A 26,699-nucleotide genomic window follows, 5' to 3' on the forward strand; every position below is an offset into this window, starting at 1 on the left:
TTGCCATTTTGTGGCAAAAGCAGAATAATTTTATATCATTTTTGCCACTCTTAGCTTTTGAAATGTATCACAATTACCACTCCAAAAATTTTGCTTTTGCCACCGGAATGGCAATTCAGATAATTGTCAAAAACTAAGAGTGGCAAAAGTGAAATGTCAAAATCTAGAGTGGCATAAGGAAAATATGCAAATTCTAGAGTGGCAAAAATAAAATTTTCCCTATTATCTGCCAGGGATCGTATAACTGCCGGCAAAAGTACATAAAGGCAAATGAACTGCCAGTAGAACTAAACAAACAAGGGAAGATACACTGCCGGGAGTAATGACTACTTTTCGTTTCATTGTATCTGTCGGCGCAACTAAAGCCCGACCCATTATCTGCCGGGGACCGCGTTTATGGCGCACGACCGAAAGAATTGGGCCCGAAGCGTGCCCTGGCGTGTGATAGCGCGCGGAAGCCCGGAACTGTTCACTCAATGGTTTACCCCCAATTGGCGGCCTGACCCAAATCGCGACCTCCCCCAAATCCCACCTGCCCTAGTTTCCACCCCAACCACCTCCGCCGCCGAGCACCTTCCGCCACACCCGACCACCGTACGCCAGCCCCCAGCATCCCACCGCAGTGCCCGACCCCTCCCCGGCTACTGTCTCTTCTGCTGGCACATGGGGGCGGGGGAGCAAGAGCAAGGGCCATAGCACTCATGGCGAGTTATCGTCGAGGTGCACGTTGTGCGCACGGGAACTTGAAGGAGTGGCTTGTAGGAGGGAAATGGAGGGAGGCGCGATGGGTGGAGGAGGCCGGAGGTGTTTCCCACACTACGGATCTGCCGTGGGGATGTGGGATGGAAGGCCACGGTTGCGCGGCCCCAGATCCGGCGATGGACTTGCGTGAGAGGCGGCCAACGGGGCGCGGGGCACAGCTCCAGATCCAGGCGGCCCGAGCAAAGCATGAAGCCAACAAGGAGGGGCGGGGGTTTGGATTTGTTGAGATGGACGCGGGCACACGCTTTGGGTGTCCGCCGCCGCTGCCCACCGAGCGGCACAGGAGCGAGTGACCTGGAATCAAAAGATGCCGACAGTCTCGAGTACTCAGATCAGCAAACCCGTCTTGGTATTTCCTCTCTTTTAGTAGATAATCCAGATTGCCTTTGTCTTTCGTGAGCTTTTGTGCTGATGTGTGATCCGAGTTTGGATGCATATCAATTGTTTGACCCAAGTGCTTGAAGGATCTTGTGTAGTTAGTTTTATCAATACTATACAAGTTTACATGTACTTGTTATTTTTTCATCGGCTGTACTTGCATATTGGAATGAAGGTGCTAAAGTTTAGCAACTCATACATTTTATTTCTTCATCTCTGTAAGTTGTGCCTTCTGGATTTTAAAAGTTTTCAATGATTACTTTTGATATATAGTAGGATTATTTCTGAAGCAGGATAAATCATTGTACAGCTTGCAATTCTCTGTTATGTGTTATTTCCACATGTAGTTTGTTTTATTTATTCCAAAGTGTATCCATATGCAGGTTCATCTGCTCAAGTTGATAACTTTACTTTTGTGCTTGTGTTGGTCCCTTTTGCAGATCATGGGGTACAATTAAATTGTGTCAAGGTTTGGCCTTTTGAAGGAACATATGTTACTTGCCATCATGCCAATCGCCAGTACTTACTTCCCATGCCAATCTCAAGTTTTGCTATTTCAACTTCAGTTTCACATGACATATTTCCCATGCCTTAATTTTGCTATTGGTTGATTACCGAAGTTGTTTGATGAAGTGATACTCTAGTTTATAATTTTTCCTAGAACTGCAATGCCCAATACGTTTATAGGAGTTTTAACATACCATACTTTTGCAGGTCTGTTTGTGCACAAACTCTAGACCCTGCTTGTTCAGATCTACAGGTTCTAGTTTCGGATTAAAGTCCATATATTCCCGTACCATACGGGAGTTGATTTTTTTAGTCTCGAGCATATGCTTTAGAAGTGTCTAATTCGCATTGTGAAAAAAACTGAAACCATTACATGCTGAAACATTTGACAGGTGATATTTCTCTCTCGTTTTATTCAAAATAGTAACTAAAATGAGTTTAGCAAGTTTTGAAAAAACTGAAACCATTACATGCTGAAACATTTGACAGATGATATTTCTCTCCCGTTTTCTTCAGAGCAGTAACTAAAATGAGTTCAACAATTTTTAAGTTTATGACACTACAGCTGTGAATATAATGACTAGCTATCAAACATATTCCCTAGACTGCACTAGTAGTATCTTTGCCATCCAATAGCCCAAGTTTATTTATGTTGAAGAGATCTTCCATTTAACAATGACTATTATGGTTGATTGCTTAAAAGTCCTTGCTTCGATGTATGGAGCTAGAAGTAGAATCTAAGTTGGAAAAGCAGCAACGTGAGCACAAGAAAGCTAAGGAGGTAATAATCTTGGATTTAGTATTTGCTTTTGGATACATTCTTGCTGCTATTTCAGAATATTGAAACTTCATTTAGCATTTGGTTCCTTATATGCTTAATGCAAATGAAACTGCAGCAAACATACAAACTAAGCTTTTGCTTGACCTGTGTATGCATGTCCTGAATGTGCTTAGCCTTTTTATGCATACAATTAGTGGAAGCTTTTACATGTCCAGTGTATGCATGTTCTGTAACTAAGCTTTTGCATGTCCTATGTATTCTGAAGCTTAGCCTTTTGTTATTGGGTTAGTACTTGAAAGATTATCTTAGTCTACCTGCCGTAGATCCATATATGAAGAGCATAGGTGATGCCTTCTTATATTCCTACGCATAGTCCAATATTTCCTTTTCCTTGATCCAGTACTCTTCTTTCCTTTGATGCAAGCAAAATGGCATCGCATTCTTGATCCAGTACACAACAGGAATATTGCTATAGATGCACACTGGAAGTCTGAAATCATGCTAGTAGAAATAGGTGTTCTGTCAGCTACTCATATTTTTTATTGCATGTGTCTCCTACCACTAAATTTGTGATTAAATAAGTGTTCTGCATATATGTTTGCCAACTGATGGTCCATATAAGACTGGAAACAACACCATCTTTGTGACATTTAACCTGTTCTATTTTTTTGTAGACAGTGCTAGTCCAATGGATAAGAAAATTGACACATGTCATTTGGAGCCCAAAGACTAGTAAGATTGTTGTAAACTACTTCAATGTAACATTAGCATTTTAGTTTCTATACTTCTGTCATGTTCGTGCTGGAAAAATGTTTGCATTTTGCTGTTTTTCCATGGGATGAAACTATTTCATACAACCTCCATCCCAGATTAGTTGTCTCAAGTTGGACACGTTTTAGTGTTAGACACATCCGTATCCAGATAAATCTAAGACAACTAATTTAGGACGGAGGGAGTATCTTGCACTACAGTCTTTGTGTGTTTATACCAAAACACAAGATCCGATGATGTAAAAAATTCATACGAGTTGTGCATGTAGCTTCCTGTAATCACTTCCTACTTTGTCCTATATATGTGCAGGTTTTGGATGGCGTTTTATGGAATCACATACAGGAAACTAAAATTGATATCGGAGCTAAGCACACGATGTAATTGTGGTCAACTAGATGTGCTTAATTTGTGTGCAAAGGCCTAAAAATCCTGACGTGTTTTAGTTTCCTATTAACTTGAATATTTGCTCAATGCCTTGAAAGGAAATTTGATTAGAAAATTTCTTGATGATGTAGACATCTTATAAAAGTGGGAATGGCGCACTCAATAGATTCTTTGAGTGTTGTAAATTAGTGTAATGCAGATAATGTTTTATAATACATGTGCTTTTCAATTCTTCTCTTATTGTCTAGGTTGGAAATGTCCCTGAAGACTGGTTAAGATACATTGGCATAACCATCTGATCTAAGCTCCCATAAAATACTTTGCAAGCCTTTGTGGTTGCTCCATCTTGTACAGCTTGAATGTCTTGAAACTACAGATGCTATATTATGATGCAATTCCTCACGTGTAATCAGTGAATTGCATAAATTGTACCCATGTAAATGTTTGATGAACATAATTTATAATATGAATATGAAGTATTTGTGCAGATTCCTTCTACTTTATTTGAATGTATGCCTTGTCAGTGTGCATCTAAGTGTGAAATAAATGAATAAATGCAATACTAGAGTGTAATAACCATACTGATTTGGGTATACGGCAACACTGGCACATTATCTGCCAGGAAAGCTATTAACTGCCGGGAGAACAGGTCTACCGGTAGAATAGAAACTGTCGAGAGACATCTGAACATGACGGCATATAAACTTCCAGGAGATCTCTATCTGCCGGGAATTAGAATCCACGGCAGCCGTTCTTGTGGCAGTTCTATCTGCCGGGAGAAAACCATTCCCGGCAGTTACCCTGCCCTTGTAAGTGACTTCTCCCAGCAGTTTTTCTGTCCTTGCATCAGTGTGGTGGTGTAGTGCTTCTTCCCACTCAACTCCATTGGCATTGAATATTCGTTCAAAACTAACACCTTGATTCTTCCGGTGCCTTCCTTTCTTGCATACAATTTCCTCAAATTGCTTGCTCCCGGCAAGGCTCTTGTAAACACCCTTCTCTGTAATTCCCTGCAATAAGCTATTTTCTTGCTCAAGTGTAACTTGGCTAAGAGAATCATTAGTGGAATCAAGAGAACTACTAGAAGCAACAATATTAGATTTAACATGGTTATTGTTACTACTAGAGGAAGAATCTTTCTTGCTCTTATTGCTAGATTTTACTTGTGGCATATAAGTAGACAAGAGGAGACATTTGGCAAGATAAGAGGAACTCTTATTTCGAAGGTCATCATTGATAGATTTCATAAACTCATGTTCTTTCTCTAAATTTATCTTCTCAAAGCATAGCTTCTCATGAGTCCTTAGGAGCTCTCTATGATCCTGTAGAGTTCTTTCGTGAGCTAACTTACGAGTGTTTAGTACTTTAGTTATATGCTCAATCTCCTTCTTATCATTGTCACTCGTTTCATCTTGATTAGCATGATTACTAGCAAGTTCATCATAGTTTTCATCACTAGCATCATTAACAAGTAAATCATCATAACTTAGCAAATCCTCTTCATCACTATCGAAATCAACATACTCAGGGTGATACCATAGGGCCTTTAGCCATTAAGCATCTTCCAATTCCTTCATTTGGTGAGTCAAATATGTCGTAGGAGTTGGATGACACAAGTGCAAGACTGGCAACACCTTCATCTTGAGTATATTCGGAGTCAGAGTGATAGATTCTCTCAGAGTAGTTGTCAGAGTTGGAACCGGATACCTATTCACCAATGTGAGCTTGATGTCTTTGTCTTGTTTAGCTCTTTGATGACTTCTCCTTCCTTTCCGAATCATTGGTTCTACGAGAGGGTCTTCGTTCATAACAATCATCTCTACTCCTTCTCTCTCTTGGAGGCGATTCATCTCTTTTACTCCTCCTCTTTGGGGAATCTTCTCTTTTCTTGTAGGAGCCATACACTCATTGGAGTAGTGTCTGGGTCTTCCACAATTGTAGGAATTATGATCACGAGTAGAAGATCTTTTGTCATTGTAGGACCTTGACTTGGAGCTTCTCTCTTTGCTTCTATTCTTGTAGAACATGTTGGAGTTCTTCACTATTATGCTCAATTCTTCATTGGAGACATGCTTCTCACTTGATGTTGTAGGAGCATCACCTAAAGCTTTGTAAGCAACACTTGACTTGTTGTGGAGCTCTTCCTTATCCTTGAGTGACATCTCATGAGCAACAATTCTACCAATGACTTGCGTGGGCTTGAGATCTTTGTAATTGGTCACATTTGGATCAAGGTGCACACGGTATCATATTTTCCGTCCAAGCCTCTTAGGATCTTCTTGATGATGAATTTGTCGGTCATCTCTTCACTTCCTAAGCTGGCAATCTCCTTTGTGATGAGAGCAACCTAGAGTACATCTCAGTGACTCCTTCACCATCCTGCGTCTTGAATTTGTCAAGTTGACTTTGAAACACATCCAACTTGGATTCCTTGACGGACTCGGTACCTTCATGCATATCAACCAAAGTATCCCAAATTTCCTTTGCATTCTCAAGGCGACTGGATTTGTTGAATTCTTCAGGGCACAATACATTGAAGAGAATATCGCAAGATTGAGCATCGTATTGCAACATCTTCATTTCTTCCACTGTCACTTCACAATCCTGTTATGTTCCATCCTCGAACAAATCACCATGCAAACCTATACGCACAACAGCCCAAATGGCGGGGTTATTGTTGGGGAATGTAGTATTTCAAAATTTTACCTACGATCAAGCAAGATCTATCTAAGAGATTCATAGAAATGAGCAGGGAGAGTGTGTCCACGTACCCTCATGGACCGAAAGTGGAAGCATTTAGTAACGCAGTTGATGTAGTCGAACGCATTCGTGATCCAACCAATCCAAGTACCGAATGTACAACACCTCCGTGATCAGCACACGTTCAGCTCGGTGACGTCCCTTGAACTTTTGATCCAGTTCATGACAAGGGAGAGTTCCGTCAGCATGATGGCATGACGACGGTGATGAGGAAGTTTACCGACGCAGGGCTTCGCCTAAGCACTACGACGAGGTGAACGTGGTGTGTAACTGTGGAGGGGGGCACCGCACATGGCTAAGAGAAACTTTTGTGTATCTTTGGAGTGCCCCTCTCCCATGTATATAAAGGAGGGGGAGGAGGAGGCCGGCCAAGGTGTGGCGCGCGAAGGGGGGGGAGTCCTACTTGGACTCCCAGTCCAAGTAGGATTCGCCCCGCCTTTCCTATTCCAAGAAGGAGAAGGGGGAAAGAGAGGGAGGAGAAGAAGGAAAGCCCCCCAACCCTAGTCCAATTCTAATTGGGCTTGGGGGGGCGCCTCCACCTGGCCGCCGCCTGCTGTCTTCCGATAGGGCCCATGAAGGCCCATTAACCCCTCGGGGGGTTCCGGTAACCCCCCGGTACTTCGGAACATGCCCGAACCTATCCGAAACAATTCCAGTGTCCAAACATAACATTCCAATATATCAATATTTATGTCTCGACCATTTCAAGACTCCTCGTCATGTCCGTGATCTCATCTGGAACGCCGAACAAACTTCGGCTCATCAAAACACATAACTCATAATACAAATCGTCATCGAATGTTACACGTGCGGACCATACGGGTTCGAGAAATATGTAGACATGACCGAGACACATCTCCGGTCAATAACCAATAGCAGAACCAGGATGCTCATATGGGCTCCTACATATTCTACGAAGATCTTTATCGGTCAAACCGCAGAACAACATATGTTGTTCCATTTGTCATAGGTATGTTACTTGCACGAGATTCGATCGTCGGTATCATCATACCTAGTTCAATCTCATCACCGACAAGTCTCTTCACTCGTTCCATAATGCATCATCCCATGACTAACTCATTAGTCACATTGCCTGCAAGGCTCATAGTGATGTGCACTACCGAGAGGGCCCAGAGATACCTCTCCGATACACGGAGTGACAAATCCTAATTTTGATCTATGCCAACTCAACAAACACCATCAGAGACACCTGTAGAGCATCTTTATAATCACCCAGTTACATTGTGACTTTTGATAGCACACAAGGTGTTCCTCCGGTATTCGGGAGTTGCATAATCTCATAGTCTGAGGAACATGTATAAGTCATGAAGAAAGCAATAGCAAAAAATCTAAATGATCATTATGCTAAGCTGACTGATGGGTCTTGTCCATCACATCATTCTCTAATGATGTGATCCCATTCATCAAATGACAACACATGTCTATGGCTAGGAAACTGAACCATCTTTGATTAACGAGCTAGTCAAGTAGAGGCATACTAGGGACACTTTGTTTTCTATGTATCCACACATGTACTAAGTTTCCGGTTAATACAATTCTAGTGTGAATAATAAACATTTATCATGATGTAAGGAAATATAAATAACAACTTCATTATTGCCTCTAGGGCATATTTCTTTCAGTCTCCCACTTTCTCTAGAGTCAATAACCTAGATGATTCTAACACCCATGGAGTCTTACTGCTGATCATGTTTTGCTCGTGAGAGAGGCTTAGTCAACGGTTCTGCAACATTCAGATCCGTATGTATGTTGCAAATCTCTATGTCTCCCTCCTTGTCTTGATCGCAGATGGAATTGAAGCGTCTCTTGATGTGCTTGGTTCTCTTGTGCAATCTAGATTCCTTTGCCAAGGCAATTGCACCAGTATTGTCACAAAAGATTTCCATTGCACCCGATGCACTTGGTATGACACCGAGATCGGATATGAACTCCTTCATCCAGACTCCTTTCATTTGCTGCTTCCGAAGCAACTATGTATTCCGCTTCACACGTAGATCTCGCCATGACGGTCTGCTTGGAACTACACCAACTAACAGCTCCACCATTCAATATAAATACATATCTGGTTTGTGACATAGAGTCAACCGGGTTAGTATCAAAGCTTGAATCTACATAACCGTTTACGACGAGCTCTTTGTCACCTCTATAAATAAGAAACATATCCTTAGTCCTTTTTAGGTATTAAAGGATGTTCTTGATCGTTGTCCAGTGATCCACTTCTGGATTACTTTGGTACCTCCCTGCTAAACTAATAGCAAGGCATACATCAGGTATGGTACACAGCATTGCATACATGATAGAACCTATGGGTGAGGCATAGGGAATGACTTTCATTTTCTCTCTATCTTCTGCGGTGGTTGGGCATTGAGTCTGACTCAGCTTCACACCTTGTAACACAGGCAAGAACCCTTTCTTTGGCTGATCCATTTTGAACTTCTTCAAAACTTTATCAAGGTATGTGCTTTGTGAAAATCCAATTAAGCGTCTTAGTCTATCTCTATAGATCTTGATGCCCAATATATAAGCAGCTTCATCGAGGTCTTTCATTGAAAAATTCTTATTCAAGTATCCTTTTATGTTATTCAAAAATTCAGTATCATTTCCATTCAACAATATGTCATCCACATATAATATCAGAAATGCTACAGAGCTCCCACTCACTTTCTTGTAAATGCAGGCTTCTTCAAAAGTCTGTATAAAGCCATATGCTTTGATCACACTATCAAAGCGTATATTCCAACATCGAGAGGCTTGCACTAGTCCACAAATGGATCGCTGGAGCTTGCGCACTTTGTTAGCACCTTTTGAATCGATAAAACCTTCTGGTTGCATCATATACAACTCTTCTTTAAGATATCCATTAAGGAATGCAGTTTTGACATCCATTTGCCAAATTTCATAATCATAAAATGCGACAATTGCTAACATGATTCAGACATACTTAAGCATCGCTATGGGTGAGAAAGTCTCATCGTAGTCAACTCCTTGAACTTGTCGAAAACCTTTCGCAACAAGTCGAGCTTTGTAGATAGTAACATTACCGTCAGTGTCGGTCTTCTTCTTGAAGATCCATTTGTTCTCTATGAATTGACGATCATCGGGCAAGTCAACCAAAGTCCACACTTTGTTCGCATACATGGATCCCATCTCAGGTTTCATGGCCTCAATCCATTTCGCGGAATCTTGGCTCATCATCGCTTCCTCATAGTTCATAGGTTCATCATGGTCAAGTAACATGACATCCTGAACAGGATTACCATAGCACTCTGGTGCCGATCTTACTCTGGTTGACCTACGAGTTTCAATAGTAACTTGATCTAAAGTTTCATGATCATCGTCATTAGCTTCCTCACTAATTGGTGTTGGAATCACTAGAACTAATTTCTGTGATGGCTACTTTCCAATTCAGGAGAAGGTACAATTACCTCATCAAGTTCTACTTTCCTCCCACTCACTTCTTTTGAGAGAAACTCCTTCTCTAGAAAGGATCCATTCTTAGCAACGAATATCTTGCCTTCCAATATGTGATAGAAGGTGTACCCAACAGTTTCCTTTGGGTATCCTATGAAGACACATTTCTCCAATTTGGGTTCAAGCTTATCAGGTTGAAGCTTTTTCACATAAGCATCGCAGCCCCAAACTTTAAGAAACGACAACTTGGGTTTCTTGCCAAACCACAGTTTATATGGTGTTGTGTCAACGGATTTAGATGGTACCCTATTTAACGCGAATGCATCCGTCTCTAAAGCATAACCCCAAAACCATAGCGGTAAATCAGTAAGAAACATCATAGATCGCAATATATCTAATAAAGTGTGGTTACGATGTTCGGACACACCATTATGCTATGGTGTTCCAGGTGGCGTGAGTTGCGAAATTATTCTGCATTGTTTCAAATGAAGACCAAAATCATAACTCAAATGTTCACCTCCACGATCAGATTGTAGAAACTTTATTTTCTTGTTACGATGATTTTCCACTTCACTCTGAAATTATTTGAACTTTTCAAATGTTTTGGACTTATGTTTCATCAAGTAGATATACCCATATCTGCTCAAGTCATCTGTGAAGGTCAGAAAATTACGATACCTGTCGGTGTCAAAACCGGCATATCTCGGGTAGGGGGTCCTGAACTGTGCGTCTAAGGAGGATGGTAACAGGAGGCAGGGGACACGATGTTTACCCAGGTTCGGGCCCTCTTGATGGAGGTAATACCCTACATCCTACTTGATTGTTCTTGATGATATGTGTATTACAAGAGTTGATCCACCACGAGATCGTAGAGGCTAAAACCCTAGAAGCTAGCCTATGGTCTGATTGTATGTTGTCCTACGGATTAAACCCTCCAATTTATATAGACATCGGAGGGGGCTAGGGTTACACATAGTCGGTTACAAGGGAGGAGATCTACATATCCGTATTTCCAAGCTTGCCTTCCACGCCAAGGAGAGTCCCATCCGGACACGAGACGAAGTCTTCAATCTTGTATCTTCATAGTCCAACAGTCCGGCCAAAGGATATAGTTCGACTATCCGGAGACCTCCTAATCTAGGACTCCCTCAGTAGCCCCTGAACCGGGCTTCAATGACGATGTGTCCGGCGCGCAGTTTTGTCTTCGGCATTGCAAGGCGGGTTCCTCCTCCGAATACTCCATAGAAGATTTTGAACCCAAGGATAGTGTCCGGCTCTGCAAAACAAGTTCCACATACCACCGTAGAGAGAATAATATTTCCACAAATCTAATCTGCTGACACGTTTGGAAGCATGACATCACGCCACGACCCGATCATTATTCGAACCGTTTTTCTCAACCAGCACCGCACATATCGCGAATCGGTTATCTTGACACATCTTGTCAAAGCAGAGATCATGTCCCCCTTATTACGGGATTCTCATCAATACGGACGTGGGTAACCCAACCACGCCATCAATTACGGCGCTTGGGGAATAAGCGATTTTACCAGGCAAGTGGGGAGGCGCATTGCCTCTTCCGCCCTTATGAAGAGACAAGGATTCACCCTTTTTACCCGCGCTTTCTTCCTCCTTGCTTACCCATTCTCGCACACTCGAGCTCCAGCGCCCAAGTTCGCGTCTTTCTTCTCAAACCACTCCAAGCATGTCCCGAGCGGGAGGCAAGTGGATGGTCTAATCCGTCACGGAGGAGAACATCACAAAGTTACGGGAAGCCGAATATCTGGCCACGGATATCGCGCACCGGTTGCCAGACGCAGGGCAGATCATCCCTACACCGGAACCCCATGAGAGGGTAGTTTTTTTACCCACTTCATCCGCGGACTGGGACTTCCCCTCCACCCGTTTGTCCGTGGGCTCATGTTCTACTACGGGCTGGATTTTCATGATTTGGCTGCCAATTTCATCCTCAACAACTCAGCGTTTATCGTCGTGTGCGAGGCCTTCCTCCGCATCAGGCCCCACTTCGTCCTGTGGCTGAAGACCTTCAATGTTAAACCGAAGGTGGTTGTCGGCCAGCAAGTAGAGTGCGGAGGCGCCATGGTGGGCAAAATGCCTAATGTCACCTGGCTCGAAGGCTCCTATGTGGAGACCATAAAGGGGTGGCAATCAGGGTGGTTCTACATCACCGAGCCATGCGACACCAACTGGGTAGCGGCCCCCAAATTCCGATTCGGAATTCCCACATGGCTCGCTTCTGGAAACAGAAGGGCCTATCCTGGGTTTCCTCGGTAGAGCTGACCAGACTCCAGACCTGCATTATGAACATGATGAGCAAGAAAATCAAGCTCCTCAACATGGTCCAGGTCATGCTCTTCCGCCGGATTATCCCGTGTCAACGACGGGCATTCAATTTGTGGGAGTTCGACCCGGCCAAGCACCAGACGCTGGAAGAGCTCTACGACATGACGCACAAGGACGTCTGGAGGGTGTTGTTCAAGGGTGCCGAGGTACCTCCTTCCCTCACTGAGGACCGCGGACTCAGCGCAAAGCGCCATGCCAATCCGGTAAGTTTTTGTATCACACAGGGTATTTATTTGCCCCAGTTAAATGATGTGCGGGATCTAAGCTCCCATGCCATTAACACGACTAGATAAAGACAGCGGAGCAGCTTGATTGCCTAGCCCCCCTGCCTGAAGATCCTGTAGATGCTCTCCTAACAGAGATGCTTGCTCTGGCACCTTACGAGGTGCCGGAGAAGAAGACCAAGAAGAAGGCCACGGGGACCCGAAAGGGTCTCTGGCGCAAGGTTGTATCGGACTCCTCGTCTGATGACTCCGACGCGCACTCCTCCCATGAAAACGAGGAGGAGGACGAGAAAAGTTCTCCCCCTAGCTGGGGGTGACAAGAAAAGGAAGGCCTCCCCAATCGGGGAGGCCGAAGGGTCCAAGAAGGGAAGGACCCTCCCTCTGGACTGCTCCACGACGGCCGCCTACAGCGTCGACGAGTGGCTACCCAGGGTCAAGCCCCTGGCGTAGTCTTAAGTATCCGGATACCATAGTAATTCATGGTATGTTTTATTGCACTGCTTCTCCTCATGCCGAACATGATTATGCAGTCTGTCCCGAGCTCATCTCGACGTATCTTCGTCGAGCAGTTCATTGGACTCGTCGAATATGAATAACGGTTCTCTTCCGACCGCCTCAACCCCTCGCCCTATGGACAACGTCGAGGTGTTGTCTTGAAAGGCACCGAGCCGAGGGGAGGTGGTCGTGGGGGCGCCTCGAGGCGACCTCCCGGACCCTGGGCACAAAGGGAGCAAAACTCACACGGGCTCCGAGTTCAGCCCCCAGCCGAACACTGCGCCGGAACCTTTGATGGTTCTGGACTCCGGCACATGATCTCCCATTAAGGGGGCAAGCGCCCGTGTCGGTGTCCTCTGTCCATCCAGAGGCACCGGACAACTTACTGGAAGCGCTTCGCGACGCTTCCATCGACGAAGAGCACCGCACTATCATGAGTGCGGTGATCGAGAAAGTTCAGTCCGTCAAAAACGGACTGACCGAAGCTTGCGCCAACCTCCTAATAGGCTTTGAGGTAAGCAATCAAAATATAAGAAAATATTACCGTATAGATAGTAGCCCCTGATGCTCTATTCGGCGTTTGAGAAGAAAGGCCGAATAGAGGATCAAATGATGACTCAGGAGTCTAATCAGAAGATGTCTATGTGTATGTGCAGGCTTCACTGCTGGCCGCTGCCGCACGTACTGTGGAGGTCTCTGCACTGAAGCAGGACCTGGAGCGGTCCGAGAACAAGCTCGGCCTTACCAAGAGGCAGCTCGAGGAGAGGAAAGGTAAGCAATACCTTGTCTACGCTTTAAAAAGAAGTTCGGTTGTAAAGTAATAGGATCATCATGAATTTGCCAGGGGCCACGACCAAGGTGGCGACCCTGAGGAAGACGATGTCCGAGGCCGAAAACAGAGCGGCCAAGGAGCGCCTTGAGCGGGAAAAGCAAGAAGCCCGAGTAGGCGAGGTGCAACAAGAGCTCGAGGCTCTCGCCAAGAAACATGAGTCCTTGGAGCTTAACTCTAAGATGCGAGAGTCCGAGCTTGTGAAGGCGCTCGAAAGCGCCCAGAGCGCCAAGGCTGAATCCCACAAGGCCCTCCAGGAGATTGATGCGGTGAAGAAGATAGCAACGGGTAAGGCATTCATTATGTAAAGCAAGCTTGTGAAGGAAACATTCCTTTTACTTACCCGAGTTCAGAGCTCTCCAGGAGCGTTCGTAGATCTTCCCTGTAGTGTACTGGATGCCGCGGAGTTTTACCGAGCTGAGGAGGGGAGCTCGACGGAAAAGTTGTTCTAGTCTCAATATACTGGGACCGAGCACCCAATGCCCTTGAGCGACCAGCTGAAGCAATTAGTCGAGCTTCACAAGGCGGCCGAACAGGCCATGAAGGGTCTTATAGTCCGGATGTGGCCTGGCGAGCCCCTGCCCGGCAGCTACTTCGGTCTGGTGAGGCGGCTTGTGGATGCATGCCCACGGCTTGAAGTCATAAAGCGGTCCGTCCGCATCGAGGGTGCGTGCAGGGCTTTTGCCGGGCAAAGGTGCCCTGGGCGAAGCTGGACGCCGTGAATCTGGTGGAGGGGCCGCCGGAGGGCAAGGAATCTCGCAACCCCGAAATGTATTATGACAGTGTCCTGAAGGGTTCCTGCGTTGTGGCAGATGAATGTGCCGAAGATGTAATTTTTGAATGAACATGTTTATTTGAAACAAGTTCATTTGCGCTATGCAACGCTTTTTGAATTTAAAATATTACCTTATGTGCGGCCGTTTATAAAATCTAATAGTTGGCCAGTCGTCGGCTTCTCCCCCCATGTACCTAGTACTGGGGTGTTCGGGATAAACCTGAGCACACATTATCCCAATTTTGGGTCCTTCAAGAGAGATGTTCAGCACAACGAACCAGGCAATCAGACTATAAGGCTTTATCACTCTCACTCAGCCATAGAAGTCTACAATTTTAAATTTTGGCGAAGCCCCTAGTATTTGGAAGGCCGAATTTGGGGCGCTATACACGCCTAAGTCGAGCAAGGCCGACTCCTCGCCCGAAGCATAAAAAGTCTTTAAGGACTTGAGACCTCTCGAACAGCGACCAACTCTTGCTTTATCATGACAGTCAGTTTTTGGCTTTCTCTACTGAGGTGTTCGTCTGGAAGAACCGGGACACAATCGCAGTAGTTCTCCCAGCGCTACCTTAGCCGATATAGCGGAACGTAAGGTACCAAAGCATGGGAGCCGTGCAAACCCAACTATTGACCCAAGACATGATTCGGAGCTGATGCATATAATGCTATAAGTTCGGAGTGCCGCACTGTCACAAGTGTTCGGACTTCTCACACCGTATTATGGGGTAAACGAAAGCCCCTGGCGTATTGACCGTACCAGAATGTACGGGTACAAGTTGTCGTAAATGAACATATAAGAAAAAAGCGATAAATAATGCAATAATAGACTAATGCTATGCATTGTTATCTAAATAATACGTCGAAGCGTACTGGTACAAGTAGTGCAATAAGCAAGAAATAGGACTATCTGACATGTCCTATCCAAGGGCAAGCTGTGTATGGGTAGTAAAAAGCGGGTATATCGATTGTTATTAGAGACCACCTGGGGGTTCCCTTGTACGTCTTAGATTCTTGCCTCCTTGGTTGTTCCCGTAATGTGTCCGACAATCATGCTGCTGGAAAGGGCTTCCAGAGAGTAAGGTCCTAAAAGAGAAAAAAATGAAAAAGGTATGCAGCCCCTACTGCGGTTAAGCCGCATTGGGGGACATGCCCTGATCGTGCCCCTGCCTATGCCCATGGTATTTTCAGTGCGTAATTATGTACGCGCGGCACGAATTTCGTCGCTTGACTGGGACTGGGACGGGGGCCGGATTGCTAGGCAAGCTCTAAATGTGCCAGGCGATCATGTTGCAGTTTACTCCGGACTCGCTTGAAGGTGTCCGGGGGGCTGTATCACCGAAGTAGTGGTTTGCCTTAAAAGGCTGCTTTGTGCTTCTGCTGCGAGGGCCGCAGTGTGCTCTTCCATGCGGAACGAGCGTTCTGTGTTTCCATTGACTGTTATGAACCCCCTAGGTCCTGGCATCTTGAGCTTGAGGTATGCATACTGTGGTACCGCATTGAACTTTGCAAATGCGGTTCGCCCGAGCAGTGCGTGATAGCCACTTCGGAACGGGACGATATTGAAGATTAACTCCTCGCTTCGAAAGTTGTCTGGAGATCCGAAGACCACTTCCAGTGTGATTGAGCCCGTGCAATGGGCCTCTACACCTGGGATGACGCCCTTAAAAGTGGTTTTTGTGGGTTTGATCCTCGAGGGATCTATACCCATTTTGCACACTGTATCCTGATAGAGCAGGTTCAGGTTGCTGCCGCCGTCCATAAGGACTCGAGTGAGGTGAAATCCGTCGATGATTGGGTCTAGGACCAATGCGGCGGATCCGCCATGATGGATACTAGTGAGGTGGTCCCTACGATCGAAGGTGATCGGACAAGCGGACCATGGGTTGAACTTTGGGGCGACGGGCTCTATCGCATAGACGTCCCTTAGTGCACACTTCCGTTCCCTCTTGGGAATGTGGGTTGCGTATATCATGTTCACCGTCTTCACTTGTGAGGGGAACCTCTTCTGTCCTCCCGTGTTCGACGGCCAGGGCTCTTCCTCGTCATTACTATGCAGCCCCTTGTCCTTGTTTTCAGCATTTAACTTGTCGGCCTGCTTGACCACCCAGCATTCTCTGTTGGTGTGATTGGATGGCTTATCGGGGGTGCCGTGGATTTGACACGAGCGATCGAGTATGCGATCCAAGCTGGACGGGCCCGGAGTACTTCTTTTGAATGGCTTTTTCCGCTGACCGGATCCAGAGCCTCTAAATTCGGCATTGACTGTCCTATCATCGGTGTTATCGTCGTTGTTTCGGCGCTTTTGTCTATTACGACGTGGTCTGCCATTGGCATCTTTGGTATCCGAAATGCCCGGATTCCTTGATGTGCTGTTGCTGCGAGCCAGCCAGCTATCTTCGCTCGCGCAAAAGCGGGTCATGAGTGTCTTGAGGGCTGCCATAGACTTCGGCTTCTCCTGGCCGAGGTGCCGGGCGAGCCACTCATCATGGATGTTATGCTTGAATGCCGCTAAGGCCTTTGCATCCGGACAGTCGACAATTTGGTTTTTCTTAGTTAGGAACCGTGTCCAGAATTGTCTGGACGATTCCCCTGGCTGCTGAGTTATATGGCTCAAGTCATTAGCATCCGGTGGTCGCACATAAGTGCCTTGGAAGTTGTCAAGGAATGCGTCTCCCAAATCCTCCCAACTGCCGACGGAGTCTGCTGGCAAGCTATTCAGCCAATGCCGAGTTAGTCCTTTGAGTTTTAGTGGGAGGTACTTGATGGCATGTAGATCATCGCCGTGAGCCATGTGGATGTGAAGGAGGAAATCCTCAATCCATACAGCGGGATCTGTTGTACCATCATACGATTCGGTATTTACGGGTTTGAAACCCTCCGTAATTCGTGATCCATAACTTCATCAGTGAAGCATAGGGGGTCTGCGGCGCCTTTGTGCCGGGCTATATCACGATGCAGTTCATATGAATCTTGTCTACTGTATTCGGCCCGACCGGATTTACCTTTAGTGTATCCGGTGCGACGGTCATCGTCCTGCGTTGGAGCGTGACCCCGTGACCCGTATATCGACCTTGCATGTTTTGCCCTGCTGTCCAATACGTCTCGCAGGTCCCGTGTGTTGCCCCGAGCTTTGGTATTTTTGTTTGGGTGGCGGCGGGGTGCAGGTTGAACATCAGGCTGAAACGCCTCTCTAGCTCGGCCACGAGGTGGCCGGTCAACCGCGTCGTACACTAGTGATGTGGGTTTCAATGCTTCCTCCTCGAGGTGAGGTAGCAACCTGCGCTTTGGGTAACTCTTGGAGGGGCGCTCGAGTTCATATTCCTCGGCCACAAGGACTTCAGTCCATCTGTCTGCTAGTAAGTCTTGATCAGCTTGAAGTTGTTGTTGCTTTTTCTTCAGGCTATTTGCTGTGGCCATAAGCCGGCGCTTGAAGTGCTCCTGCTCGATGGGATCCTCAGGTACAATAAATTCTTCATCGCCGAGGCTCACCTCGTCTTCGGAGAGAGGCATGTAATTGTCCTCCTCCGATTTTCCATCTGCTGCCTGCTCTGGAGGGCTAGCTTGTTCGCCTTCCCGCTCTGCATTGTTCTGGAGGGGACTGTGCTTGTCTTCGGCACTATCCGGAGTGTTATTGTCTCTTGTGCCGGTGTCGGTGTCAAAACCGGCGGATCTCGGGTAGGGGTCCTGAACTGTGCGCCTAAGGCGGAAGGTAACAGGAGGCAGGGGACACGATGTTTACCCAGGTTCGGGCCCTCTTGATGGAGGTAATACCCTATGCCCTGCTTGATTATTCTTGATGATATGAGTATTACAAGAGTTTATCTACCACGATATCGTAGAGGCTAAACCCTAGAAGCTAGCCTATGGTATGATTGTCTGTTGTCCTACGGACTGAACCCTCCGGTTTATATAGACACCGGAGGGGGCTAGGGTTACACAAGGTTGGTTACAAGGGAGGATATCTACATATCCATACTGCCTAGCTTGCCTTCCACGCAAGTAGAGTCCCATCCCAACACAGGATGAAGTCTTCAATCTTGTATCTTCATAGTCCAACAGTCCGGCTGTCCGGAGACCCCCTAATCCATGAATCCCTCAGTAGCCCCCGAACCAGGCTTCAATGACGTTGAGTCCAGCGCGTGGTATTGTCTTCGGCATTGCAAGGCGGGTTCTTCTCCAAATCTTGAATATCTGTTATGTAGTGTCCGGCTCCCATAAACGTTGGTCTTCTTGGCTTCTGCGCCCAATAAGGGCTATCTTCCACGTGTCGATCGAATGCGAGGAGCCAGGACGTTTTCACATTCGCCCCCTAGCCAAGTAAACAAATCGTCTATTAAAGGGATGGGGATTCTTAGATCCAATCCACACCATCTTCCCACAGCGAGAATCCATCAAAGCACGCTCGGAAAAATCCATTCCATCATGGCCAGCCACCACAGCTCCTCCCCTTGCTCCCGTAGCCCGAAGCCCGGCGATTAGGAGAAGTGTTCCACCCCGCATGGCCAATTAGTAGAATTGCAAACCTAGGGATTTCTCCCTCTGGCGTATATGGTCCCCGTCCGAGCCGGGCTCGCCACTAATAATGGCGGGGAGCAAGCAGAGAGCTTCCCCAATCCCTCCAAGGGGGAGCGGGTATGCCTTGTCCCTTAGTTACTAAGGGGACTCGGATTTCCAATTCATCCGTTACTCCGCGGACTCCTGGAGTTTTATGGCCTCCAGTTGCATAATTTCACCCCTGCTTCCATATTACACATCACCGGCTATGTTTCCATTTGCGAGTTGTTTTTGGGCTGCGAGGCTCATTTTGAGCTGTGGAAAAGGCTATTCTGCCTTGTGCCCCGCACATAGAAGGGGTCACTTTATCAAGTGGGCGGATACGAAATATGGCGCGTCGCCGAGACTGGATACCCGTCCGGTACTCCAAAGAAGACGTCCGAAGACTGGCCTTCGGAGTGGTTTTACATGGAGGACGTCCCTCTCCCAGACCCTATTTGGCGGGGTCTTCCTGAGTTTGACAATGCTCCTCTGAAGAAACGTCAAAGTTGGCGCCCACGGAGCCCCCTGGAGGAAGATAACAGAGAAGTCCTTTATCTGATGAACCGGATAAAAGCGCTGGCTCAATCAGGGTTGACAATAATCAAGGTTATGTCAATATGCATAATGCGGGGGGTGCAACAACTTCAATATCGAGGGCACCCCCTGTGGTGTTTTAACGGGCAAGACGATGCCACCCGTTGCGGGCGCAAGGGACCGGACTCACCTGCTGCTTTAGCAAAAGTTCTGTACGAGTTATTCAAGGGAGAGGAAGAGGAGTTCATCCACATTAAACCACGGGACGAATTCTCCATGTACAACCCACCTAGCTGGGTGAGGTGTAACCTTTTTACTCTCAACCTTCTCGCATTCTTCGTTGTAGGTGCTCACCTTGCAATTTCACGGCAGGAACTGCGAAAAGCGATCAGGGAGGTCAACAGCCCAGCTCCACAACCAGAGGACCCTGGCCGAGCCCTCGATCCCGGACTTGAAGAGGATCCGGACATATTCGTGGAGCTGATAAACAGGCAATTCTATCAATTGAGCTGCGACGATGCCATGGTGGCCATAATGGCCGACTACCCGGGATTACTTCCTGCGTCGCACGTAAGAAAAACCAAAGTCCCAACTCCCAAAAAAGGATTCCCTTTTATGCACTTCACCTACCGTACACGTATGGTGTCTTACAGGGAAGGCCTTCGGGACGCCATGCCGAACCTGCAACAACTCGCCAACAAGAGGCGCCGAAGCCGGGTAGGCAAAAAAGGAAGGCGGTCGGGACAGAGACGCCAGCACTGAGGTATAACACAAAACCTCATTCCATGGTTGTCATTCTTGCTTAAAATATAATGACATCCGTGTTTCCTAGAAAAAACGCCCGCTGGACTATATCCGGAGAGGCTGCTGATCATGCCTCGACCAGTCGAGCTCCAGGGCCGGACATAGAGGCAGAAGCTAACGTGAGGCAGACGCCGGATGTTCCTCCTACAGAGGATGAGGATAGACTATCCGCTACAAATTCCAAAGTGGAGAGCGCCATGAATCATAGGCGTCGTCAGGCCGTACTCTGTGATGCTTATTTCTCACCATAGGCATTTGATGCCTTCAATTCCGGAGACGCGTACATTCGTGCTGCTCAAAATGCCCTAGTCAGAGCCATGGATAAGTATGTAAGGGATATACGGGTAAGTAAATCTGACGATTATATGTATTAGTAGCCCCTGAGACTTGAAACAGTTGACACAACTGATCTAAGGATCATTTATCTGAGTAGGTTCTTACAGAGAAGAATTCCCAATTGTCTCAAGAGCTGGAAAAGTGCAAGGCCCAGCTAGGGGCCTCCGTTGCCGCGTTGAAGGAGTCCGAGAAGGATCCCTCTGGTAACACTTGTTTCCATTGCAAAGAATATGGGTACCAGGTAGTATGCGGCATGTATGCAAATCTAACAATAGATGTTGCAGGTGGCCCCGGAGTGAATTCGGAGGCCGTGGCGGTGGATGCGGCACGTGATGATCGACAGTGAAATGCTGGCGAGCGCGTGCTTACGCGAGTCAGGCAGGAGAAAAATGATCTCCAAGACGCCAATATCTGGCTGGGCGTGGAACTGAAAGATGTCCGAGCCCAGCTTGCGGACTCCGTGAAGGAGAATAAACGGCTTCGACGCGGCATTTTTAGTAAGTGCTTGAACGAACTTTTAAAGGAGTTCGGCGAAGAACCCGACTAACAAAGTTATGTCTGCAGGTATGCTGACGGGTCGTCCCGCGGAGGAGATGCCTGGGTCTTCGGGTGATCTTCTACCAGAGCTCTCACAATTGCACGAACAAGTTCGGCAGGTGATGTAGGGTATTGCCCAAGCCTTGTGGCCATCCGCGTCCCCGCCCGGAGGCATAGGGGAGCTTTTAGAGAAGCTCAAGGGAGCGCGGCGGCGCTTCCGATTATGGAAGATATCCGCCTGCCGACAAGGTGCAAGGAAGCCTGGGCTATGGTGAAGACGCGCTATACCAAAGCGGACCCGAACCACATGGCCGAGGTTGGACCTGTGGGGCCTGATGGGAAAGAGATCTCCGTCAGTTTAGTGTATGATCAAGTAGAATTAGCCGCAAAGTATTCCCAACAGGATTGTAGGCTAGATAGCCTGTTGGATGGTATAGAAGAATAATTGAATCAGTCTTAGCGATTGTGTAATTCAAGTGACATATGTAATGTCCCTAGCCGGATTGTAAATCATTTGTCATGGCGGACCTTCTCGCTTCGCCCTCTGGACCCGATAGTCTGGAGTGTATCTGAATACCCGCTCGGTAAAAACCAGGGTATGCATGGAGACTAGGCATAGGGGTCATAAGTGCTTGAATAGACAAGTAACCAACTAGTTATGTTATATTACATGGGTAGTAAGAAACATCTTCTAGGCAGAATAGTTCCGTTAAGGGTTCCTTTCCCTGGGTACGCATGCCCTAATGTGCATGTCCAAACTGCGAAAAGAGACGCAGGATATAAACATCTGGCGGCATGTTTCAAATTAGATAAAAGTCATCTTTTATTCACCGACCGAATATTCCCTTAAGAACGCTAGCTTTCGGCTTCACCTAGTCTGAGGTACACATCCGGCTGACCCAGCAATAACAATCGTAGAGGAGCTCCCCTTATGCCCTAGCCGAATTAACGGGAACGTAGGGCATAAATACAAGAGCCAGGCAACCCAGCTTGGCCAAAACTTAAGTCATATCGATGCATATAATGACAAAAGAAGGTACATGCGGAAGAATAACACATGTATGGGACGTAAAGCCCAGGAAAATAGTTCGATTAAACTTCTGTATAAGAAGCCCCCAGGTAAATGAGCGCGGTTAGCGCGTCAAGATTGTGTAACCAGGACACAAGTATAGCCTTTAAGGGCCTTGAAGAGAGTAAAAAGGGAGAAAGAGAGAAAAGACAGATATGCAAAAAATTGACGGAGGTGAGGAGACAAACATAGAGTCCGGCGCTAGGCGTAGAATCTTCGGAGTCTGGCTGCATTCCATGGGTTTGGCTCGAGTCGATTATCCGATGCATCCCACAGACGGTACGCTCCACTGGTCAGAATTTGGTCAATAATGAAGGGACCCTCCCATTTGGGCTTGAGCTTGTTCTTTTTCTTCTCCGGCAGGCGTAGAACTAGTTCACCAACGTTACAGGTTTTGGCTCATACTTCTCTGCTTTGATACCTTCGAGCCTGTTGCTGATAGAATGCGGAACGGGCCTTTGCCACGTCGCGCTCCTCCTCCAGGGCGTCCAAACTGTCTTGCTGATCGAGCTCGGCCTCTTTTTCTTCGTACATGCGCACTCGAGGTGAGTCATGAATTATGTCGCAAGGAAGAACCGCCTCTACGCCGTACACCATAAAGAACGATGTGTATCCGGTAGTGCGATTCGGCGTGGTCCACAACCCCCATAGTACGGAGTCGAGCTCCTCTACACAGTGTGTGTTTGACTCCTTTAAGGACCGAACTAATCTGGGTTTAATGCCGCTCATGATAAGACCATTCCCTCGCCCGACTTGACCGTTAGTTTGCGGGTGATAGACAGAAACATAATCGAGCTTGATGCCCATGTTGCTGCACCAAAGTTTCACCTCATTGGCTGTAAAGTTCGTGCCGTTGTCAGTGATGATGCTGTGGGGGACGCCATAACGGTGTACGACCCCGGATATGAAGTGTATCACCGGTCCGGATTCAGCCGTTTTGACAGGTTTGGCTTCTATCCATTTGGTGAATTTATCCACCATGACCAGTAAGTATTTTTTCTTATGGGTTCCCCCTTTAAGGTGTCCGACCATATCAAGCCCCCAGACCACAAAGGGCCAAGTAATGGGGATTGTTTGGAGAGCGGTAGGTGGCATATGGCTTTGGTTTGCAAATAGCTGGCAACCGACGCAATGCTGGACCAGATGCTGCGCATCTGCCCGGGCCATCGGCCAATAGGAACCTGTACGGAAGGCCTTGCTTACAAGGGCCCGGGCTGCGGCGTGATGGCCGCCGAGTTCGGCATGGATTTCTGCCAAAAGCTTCTGCCCTTCCTCTTCGGAGATGCACCTTTGAAGGACTCCGGTAGTGCTTTTCTTATAAAGCTCTCCCTCGTGGACCTTGTAGGCTTTAGATCGCCGCACTATGCAGCGTGCCTCATTTTGATCCTCGGGTAGTTCCTGCCTGGTTAGGTAGGCCAGGAATGGTTCTGTCCACGGGGCGATGACGGCCATTATTACATGGGCTGAAGGTGTTATTTCGATGGCAGAGCCTCCGATTGTGTCAGAGTGTTCGGTATCTCGGGTTGTGGCCGGGTCCGGATTATTGTTGCTGGTGTCCCCTTCCCATACCATGGATGGTTTAAACAGTTTTTCCAGGAAGATGTTCGGTGGGATAGGGTCACGTTTAGCGCCGATACAGGCGAGGATGTCCGCCGCCTGATTATTTTCCCAAGCCACATGGTGGAATTCAAGCCCCTCGAACCGAGGTGACATTTTGAGAACGGCATTGCGATATGCCTCCATTTTCGGATCCTTGGCATCGAAGTTTCCATTTATTTGGGATATTGCGAGGTTTGAATCCCCACGCACCTCCAGGCGTTGAATGCCCATGGAAACTGCCATCCGGAGACCGTGCAATAGGGCCTCGTATTCGGCTGCGTTATTGGAGTCTGTGTATAGTATTTGGAGTATGTATTGAACTGTATCTCCGGCGAGGGACGTAAGGACAATGCCAACCCCTAGACCAGCCAGCATTTTAGAGGCGTCGAAGTGCATGATCCAATTGGAGTACGCGCCGTACTCTTTAGGGAGTTCGGCTTCTGTCCATTCGGCGATAAAATCAGCTTGCACTTGCGACTTGATGGCTCGTCATGGTTTGTATGTTATGTCGAACGGGAGGAGCTGGATGGCCCATTTGGCAATCCGGCCTGTGGCATCGCGATTATTTATTATGTCATTGAGTGGTACTTCAGAGGCCACCGTGATTGAACACTCTTGAAAGTAGTGTCGTAATTTCCGAGATCAGCTTGTCATGCAATGCCTTGTGGTGAGTGCATCGAGCTCGCAAACATGCCTTCTTAAGTCTGTTTATGCTATGTCCAGTTTTTCTACTAAGTCTGAATCTGTTAACGTAACTTGCTATGTTTACATGGGTGCCATTGTATCTTCTGATCCTTTTTGACTTATGGTCAGTAAGGGACTTTTGTTGTATGCTTTGATTAGATTCATTCCATGCCTTGCTTTGCCATGATATGTTCCCGTAGCATGTTGTTATCTTGCTCTAAACATTGCTTCCTGATGTTAATTCCTGACATGTTAGTATTTTCACTAAGTCTGTAACCTGATATCTTTTGCACTTTTGCCATGCTTGTTTGAACCAGCTCTTGTGTGTTTTAGCCGTACCTCAGTGTTCATCTTTTGTCAACATCTTGAGTGGATCACTGCCATGTGCTTTGTTGCTATGTTGGAGTGCAGTAGCTTAGTTTCTTGTTGCATTCTAGATGGCATCATGTTGTTAATCGCAGGATTGTGCCATTATTGTTTTGCTTGCCATTTGCAAACCGTGCATCCGTTTCCGGTGATCTTTATATCGATTTCGACCGAAATCATCTCATCTTTCCAGCGGCACTCTTGGTTTGCCAAGTTGAGGCCTGATTCAATCTTTTCCTTCCAGAGCACGCATATGCACTGCATATCACATCCCGCATATCATGCCATGTTTTGCATCATGTTGCTTGCGCATTGCACCGTGGTTGATTGTTCTTCCCTTTGCTTGTGTTCTTGCTTTGGGTAGAGCCGGGAGATGAGTACGTGTTCGAGGACCCGTTGAGTACGCTTACAAGGATCAAGCTTTCGTCTTCTCGGAGAACTTTGCAGGCAAGATGACCATACCCTCGAAATCACTTCTATCTTTGCTTGCTAGTTGCTTGCTCTTTCGCTATGCCGTGATACCTACCACTTGCTTTGTCTTGACTCCCATATTGCCATGTCAAGCCTCTAACCCACCTTTCCTAGCAAACCATTGTTTGGCTATGTTACCGCTTTGCTCAGCCCCTCTTATAGCATTGTTAGTTGCAGGTGAAGATGAAGTTTGTTCCATGTTGGAACATGGATATTGTTGGGATATCACAATATCTCTTATTTACTTTAATGCACCTATATACTTGGTTAAGGGTGGAAGGCTCGGCCTTATGCCTGGTGTTTTGTTCCACTCTTGCCTCCCTAGTTTCCGTCATACCGGTGTTATGTTCCTTGATTTTGCGTTCCTTACGCAGTTGGGTTATAATGGGAACCCCTTGACAGTTTGCCTTGAATAAAACTCCTCCAGCAAGGCCCAACCTTGGTTTTACTATTTTCCACCTAAGCCTTTTTCCCTTGGGTTCTGCAGACTCAAGGGTCATCTTTATTTTAAACCCCCGGGCCAGTGCTCCTCTAAGTGTTGGTCCAAACTAGAGTCCTTTGCAGCGCCCCCTCGGGGAAACTCGAGGTTTGGTTTTAGCTGTACGGAGCACTCATCCGGTGTGCCCTAAGAACGAGATACGTGCGACTCCTATCAGGATTTTTCGGCATAGCGGGTGGTCTTGCTGGTCTTGTTTTACCATTGTCGAAATGTCTTGTAACCGGGATTCCGAGTCTGATCGGGTCTTCCCGCTAGAAGGAATATCCTTCATTGACCGTGAGAGCTGGTGATGGGCTAAGTTGGGATACCCCTGCAGGGTATTGAACTTTCGAAAGTCGTGCCCGCGGTTATGGGCAGATGGGAATTTGTTAAAGTCCGGTTGTAGAGAACTTGACACTTAACTTAATTAAAATGCATTAACCGCGTGCGTAGCTGTGATGGTCTCTTTCCGGCGGAGTCCGGGAAGTGAAAACGGTTCTTGTGTTATGCTTGAACGTAAGTAGTTTCAGGATCACTTCTTGATCACTTCTAGTTCATGACTGTGCTTTGCTTCTCTTCTCGCTCTCATTTGTGTAAGTTAGCCACCATATATGCTAGTGCTTGCCGCAGCTCCACCTCACTACCTTTTCCTACCTATAAGCTTAAATAGTCTTGATCGCGAGGGTGTGAGATTGCTGAGTCCCCGTGACTCACATATTACTTCCAAAACCAGTTCCAGGTGACGTTGATACCAGTGCAGGTGATGCAACCAAGCTCAAGGAGGAGCTCGATGCAGATCGTGTTGGTTGTGTTGTTTCGTTTC

At 46.9% G+C, this 26,699-nt stretch overlaps 1 long non-coding RNA gene across 1 annotated transcript; it reads left to right on the forward strand.

Moving 5' to 3' along the window:
- Positions 1 to 466: 466 nt before the first annotated feature.
- On the forward strand, positions 467 to 3,816 carry LOC119268147. The gene is made up of 2 exons (XR_005132946.1): positions 467 to 1,111; positions 1,581 to 3,816. It is a non-coding gene; the product is annotated as an uncharacterized LOC119268147 (long non-coding RNA).
- The last annotated feature ends 22,883 nt before the right edge of the window (positions 3,817 to 26,699 follow it).

This window comes from Triticum dicoccoides, chromosome 3A (assembly GCF_002162155.2).
Source record: "Triticum dicoccoides isolate Atlit2015 ecotype Zavitan chromosome 3A, WEW_v2.0, whole genome shotgun sequence".
NCBI lineage: Eukaryota > Viridiplantae > Streptophyta > Magnoliopsida > Poales > Poaceae > Triticum > Triticum dicoccoides.